This window comes from Dipodomys ordii, unplaced genomic scaffold (genome assembly GCF_000151885.1).
Source record: "Dipodomys ordii isolate 6190 unplaced genomic scaffold, Dord_2.0 Scaffold3, whole genome shotgun sequence".
NCBI classification, from domain to species: domain Eukaryota; kingdom Metazoa; phylum Chordata; class Mammalia; order Rodentia; family Heteromyidae; genus Dipodomys; species Dipodomys ordii.
The window spans coordinates 6,746,452-6,752,451 of record NW_012267219.1 but is presented as its reverse complement, the minus strand read 5'-3'; positions in this window follow the sequence as shown (position 1 = coordinate 6,752,451).

The window sequence follows — 6,000 nt, the reverse complement described above, 5'->3', positions numbered from 1 at the left end:
CCCCCCCCCACTGCGAGGAAATGTGACATTGTGAACGAGCAGGCTGAGAAGAAAAGCGGGGCAGAGACAGCACTCAGCGCTCAGCACGGTGCTCTCCCGGCTGGAAGCAGCGGGAGCCGGAGGGGGTGGGAGTCGGGGTTGGGGAACCAGTCACATTTAAAGGTGCGCCCTGGCTTTTCTACAGACAGTTTGACCACCACCACCACCCCCCCAGACCTTCCCAGGCTCCTTTCAGAGTCACTTCTCGAATGAAATGATCTTGATGGATCAAAGCGCGTTTCCAGGACCAGAATGTCTTCCCTATTGAGACCCAAAGAGAATAGACACTTTGAGGCTTTGACCATTCCTTCACTTAACCTCAGTGAGGAACTTTTGAGTTCCTACCCCCGTTGAGGAACCCGCCCTGAAAGATCTCACAAGCCAGTGCTCTATTGATAATTACAGTACAGTAATGTTGTAAGAGAGAGAAAACACCCCCTACACAGAACACTGGGAATCTTGAGAGTGGGAACCATGGGAAGTGCAAGGGGTTTGGAGAATACGAGTTCTCAGAGGAGTGGTTACCTGGACAAGGTGAGAGACTGACTGACTGGCCGACAGCATGAATAGAAAGATGGCCTCACCCACCAAGGGCAAGCCATCAACACAATGGCACACCCCAAGGCCATGGGTGTAGGAGGCTCAAAACTGAAGAGTTAGGGAGAGAAGGGATGTGTTCCTGGAAAGAAGAGCAAGTGTTTTGCACTGGTTACTGCTAATAGCATTGTAAGATATATATCCAAAGGGGCGGGGATGATTCACAGGAAAAGGCCAGAGGATTACAAGCTGGAGGCCATCCTGGGTTACATCCTGCATGCACCTGCCAAATGACACCACACACACACACACACACACACACACACACACACGCCAGGTGTAGGCGGCTCAAGCCTGTAATATAAACATATCCAAAGTAGCCAGGTGCAGGTGGCTCATGCCTGTAATCCTTGCTACTATCTGATCTGTGTTAAAAGCCAAATTCACCCTGGGAAAGGAAGCCTGTGGGACTCTTATCTCTAATTAACCAGCACAAAGCCAGAAGTGGAGCTATGGCTCAGTGGTAGAGCCTGAGTCCTAGCAGAAAAGCAAATGGACAGCACCCAGGCCCTGAGTTCAAGCCCGGCTACCAACACAATAAACACACACACACAAATAAGCAAATCACCCAAAACCAATCACCCAAATGTCAGGTCTGATGAGTGAAAAAAATACCTCAAACTTTGAAATGTTTAAAATATTTTCATGTGTCAAGAGATAGTGTGTATGGGCTGTGAAGGTGGCTCAGTGGTTGAGCACTTGCCTTGCATGCATGAGGCCCTGGGTTCCATTTCTCAGCACCACATAAACAAAAAGAAAAAAGCCAGAAGTGGCGCTGTGGCTCAAGTGGTAGTGCGTTAGCCTTGAGCTGAAGAGCTGAGGGACAGTGCCCTTTTTGTCGTGGGGCCTGAACTCTGGGCCTGGGCGCTGTCCCTCAGCTCTTCAGCTCAAGGCTAGCGCTCTACCACTTGAACCACAGTGCCACTTCCGGCTTTTTTTCTTTTTTGCTTATGTGGTGCTAAGGAATCGAACCCAGGGCCTCATGCATGCAAGGCAAGCGCTCTACCACTGAGCCACCTTCCCAGCCCCTGTTTTTACTTTATAACAATAGATTTGAGTGTAGGAAACTCCAAACTATTTGTAAAGCTTCCTCCCTCCCATGTTACTACGCAAGGTCGACTGTGCCCCCATTCTAAAGGAAAAAGGTGCTGTCTTTAGTAAGCACGCACAGGAAGGTGCCAAGGGATTCAAAGAAAAATCGGGAATGGGAAGGTTGGGGCCAATGGGGAGAGAGAGACCTCCTGTGCCATGCTGAGCTCTAGCTCACAGCTCTGCAGACAGCGGGGTGTCTGTTAAGTGGACAAGTGTCCGGGTGTGATTTGTGTTGTATGAAGATGACTGCTGGCAGTGAGGAAGGTCAGACTACTTAATGGGCAGAGAGGCCCGAGGCAGCCACTCACAGAGGGAGGGTCAGGATGGGGTTTGCTCAAGTCTAGATGGGGCGCCTGTCATCCATATGTGGGAAGTATAATGTGGCAGAGATTGCAGCCCTACACAGAGACAACGGCAAGCCGAGTCTAGATCCAAAGGCGTGTGGAGTCACCAGACTACAGATGAATGACCCAAGGGTGAACACCTAGCTGCATTGCCTCCCGATGGATGGGGTAAAAGTGGCTGCACCTGCCTGTGCCTCAGTTTCCTTCTCTGTATGATTAATTTCTGACTCCCAGGATTGTGACAAGCACTTACTGAGATCATCTCTTGAAAATGCTTACAGCCAGGCTGTGTGGTTCAGGCTGGAGGCTTCCTCGGGGTAATGGCTTCTGCATACATGAGGCTAGTATGGGCCACATTTAACAAGTGCTGACAAGCTATCTCATACATCAAGTGAAGACTTGTTATCATGATTATGACCCCAGCGTCGATCATGATTAATAAAACATATTTCAAAATAACAAATTAATCATCTTTGAGTTCATCATGGTGTCCACTAAACCAAGAATTAAATGTGTTGACTATTAATGCCTGAGCATTAGTAATGCACCCTTTTATTTTTAGTCGACTGAACGTTCCCTTATAATTTCTTGTTATTATAAAGGTGATGTACAGAGGGGTTACAGTTACATAAGTAAATTTCTTTTTGTAGAATATCCCCCCTTTCCCTCTCTCTTTCTAAGTGTTTCCCTCCCATCCCCATCCATGGGTTGTTTAGTTCATTTCCAGTAGAGTGAATTGTGAGTCCTATGGTGGCATTTGTTCGCCCTTTATCCACCCCATTTCTGTTCCTCCTCTTACCTTCCCAAAGAGGTCAACATTGTTCATGCCTTCTTACAAGAGCCCAGCAAGGTGAACACCACTGTCCTCAGTTTACAGATAAGAACCAGGAGCTCGAAAGGCCAGAATGCTAGTTCATACTTATGTATTCAATGTTTCCCCTGTCTTCCATTCTGCCGCATGTGGACCTCTGATTCTTTTAGTCCGATGTAGCCTATTCATGTACAGAAAATGAGTGTGGCTGGTCAAGGTCTTCTTTTTTGTGCCCGTCCTGGGGTTTGAACTCAGGACCTGGGTACTCTCCTTTAGCTTTTTGGCTCAAGGCTGGTGCTCTGCCACTTGAGCCACACCTTCAGCTCCAGCTTTTGTGGTGGTTAATGGGACATAAGAGTCTCACAGAGATTCCTGCTCAAGCTGGGTTCAAACTGTGAGCCAACCTCAGATAGCAGCAGCCTCCAGAGGAGCTCAGATTACAGGTCACACACTGGTCAGTGTTTTTAAATTTCAAGACATGATCTTTTATCTGATCCAACTATTCAGTATAATGATGAATCAATTATTCTTTTCACACTTAGCTTTTTCAGATTCTCCTTATCTTCCACCTGTTAAAGAAACCACCTTACTTCTGTATGATATGATGGATGTGAGTTCAAATTCATAAATCCAAGAAGACCTAAATTTTGGAGACTGGCCACAAGAATGTTGGTTTCCATACAAATTCTCTGTGCTTTGGCGCCACCTTGTGGCAGGTACTTTTGCACTTCTAAAACAAAGATGATGGCACTCTGAGAGAGGTTTGCAAGATGGTGGATTCCAGTTCTTTCAAGACCACTCAGCCTTCCATAAGTAGAAGTTACCTTACTATCTGACTATATTCTCTGGGAGTAAGCGGACTGTGTCCTGTGGACCTCACGGCCATACATCAAACAACAGCAGCACTCTGGCCCACAGAGTAATAGGAACAATTCACAAAAATTAAACACACAGTAGATAGCCAGGTGCTGTTGGCTCACACCTGTAATCTTAGTTGCTTAGGATTCTGAGATCTAAGGATTGGGGCTCAAAGCCAGCCTAGGAGGGAATTCCACAAGGCTCCTATTTCTAATTGAGAACCAAAAAGCTGGAAGTAGAGCTGTGGCTCAAGTGGTAGAGTGTTAGCCCTCATCATAAAAGCTCAGGGACAGTATCTAAGTCCCAGGACAGGTAAAATAAAATAAAATACATAAAGACATGGTAAAGAGTCAATGTCATATTGACGTGGATGTTTTTTAGTTATAATTGCGGCTTTCCAAGAATTTCCTGAGTGGACCATTCTTCTCTGCTGGAAAATACATTCTCCTCTGGCCAAAGGGATTTTGAAAAAGTAGGGAAGCCTTGTCAATATCCTAGGCTTTGCTCACAGATTCTACCAGATCGTCAGAACAAACTACTCTATAAACATACAATTCTTGAATTATATGTTTGCAGTAGTGTGTTCAGTGATGACATATTGGTATCACATCCAGGGGACAGTGTGTGTGACTTAGGATTGATCACCTCCCTCGGAATTACTTTGGGAGTCCATTTAAAATTCGGCCACAAGGGACTTATTTCACATTTAAAGTGACACTTCTCAACCTCAATGGGCCTGCAAATCACCGGAGGACTTTGTTAAAATGCATTCCTGATTCCTTCAAGATTTCTAAGAAGCTCTTAAGCCATATCAAGAACTCTGTCATGGAAGTGAAGGTATGGCTCAAGTAGCAGAGCACCAGCTGATAGTGTGAATAAGTGAGGAAGAGCTCAAGACTGGAGTTCAAGTCCCAGTACCAGCACAAAATATAAGCAAAAAGAAAACTGAACAAACCAAAAAGAGCTCTGTTATAATATCCACATTTTGAGAAGCAAGGAAATTATAGACTTCCAATTTGGAGTGGGTGAGAAGTTTCTACGTAATCTTATGAATAAGAAATGTTATTGAAGACCAAGGGATATTAAACACAAAATCCTTAAAAGCTGATGGCTCAGGTCTATAACCTGAGCTACACAAGAGGCTGAGATCTGGGGACTGTGGTTTAAAACTAGCTTGGGCAGAAAAATTCTTGAGATTCTTATCTCCAATTAACCACCCCAGAAGTGAAGGTGTGGCTCAAGTGGTGGAGCATCAGCCTTGAGCCAAAAAGCTAAGGGAGAGTGGCCAGGCCTTGAATTCTTTTATCTGTATACTTCAATGTCAACTGAAAAGTCCTTTGGTATAAAAGTTTTCTTTCATGCTTTATTATTAGTTTATTGTATTTCTGCATTTATTTCCTGTCTGCCACTTCAAGATTTCTTTAGAGTAGTTTTTATGGTTTATGCAATTCAAACAAAAAAATTTACTGGGTAGACTGAAACATCTATTGCTGATATTTATTTTCACCTACAAATGGCAATGTCAAATGAATTAACCAATGCTATGAGCCCCACAGTCTCTGATTATTATAGACAAAATGCAACAATAAAACCTCACTCCAAAATACCCAAGCAAAAGCTCAGTTGAACCTGCCCAGATCTAGGGGAATCCCACTCAATCACAATCACAGATTGGATTAATCCACTAACATTTACCAGGTGGTCAATCAAGACATATGAATCACTGTTTTCAAAGACACTTGGACCATAGTTTCACAGCAGCTTGTTGAAATGGACCATGTAAATGTCCATTTTCACTTCTTTTGGCAGCTGAATAGTAAAAACAAGCTGTCCAAAGAGCTTGCCAATTTAATTTTGATACATTTGCCCTGGAAGGGAGAAGATGGAATGCAACTGTCAAAGTGAGTTTATCTGGGCACTGGTGGATCACACCTGTAGTCCTAGCGACTCAGGAGGCTGAGTTCTGAGCAGTAAGGTTTGAAGCCAGCCCCAGGAAGAAAGTTTGTGAGACTCTTTATCTCCAATGAACCAGCAAAAAAACAAAAATGGAGCTGTGGCTCAAGTGGTAGAGTGCCAGACTTGAGCAAAAAAGCCAAGCAAGAGTTCAAGCCCCAATATCTGCCTATACACACACACACACACACACACACACACACACACACAGGTGAATTTAGATAAAGCTCTGGCAGGATCCCATGTAGGAGGAGAGGCCTAGTGAGAGAAGTTGGGAGGAGAGAAAAGATGCAGTAATGAAAAACT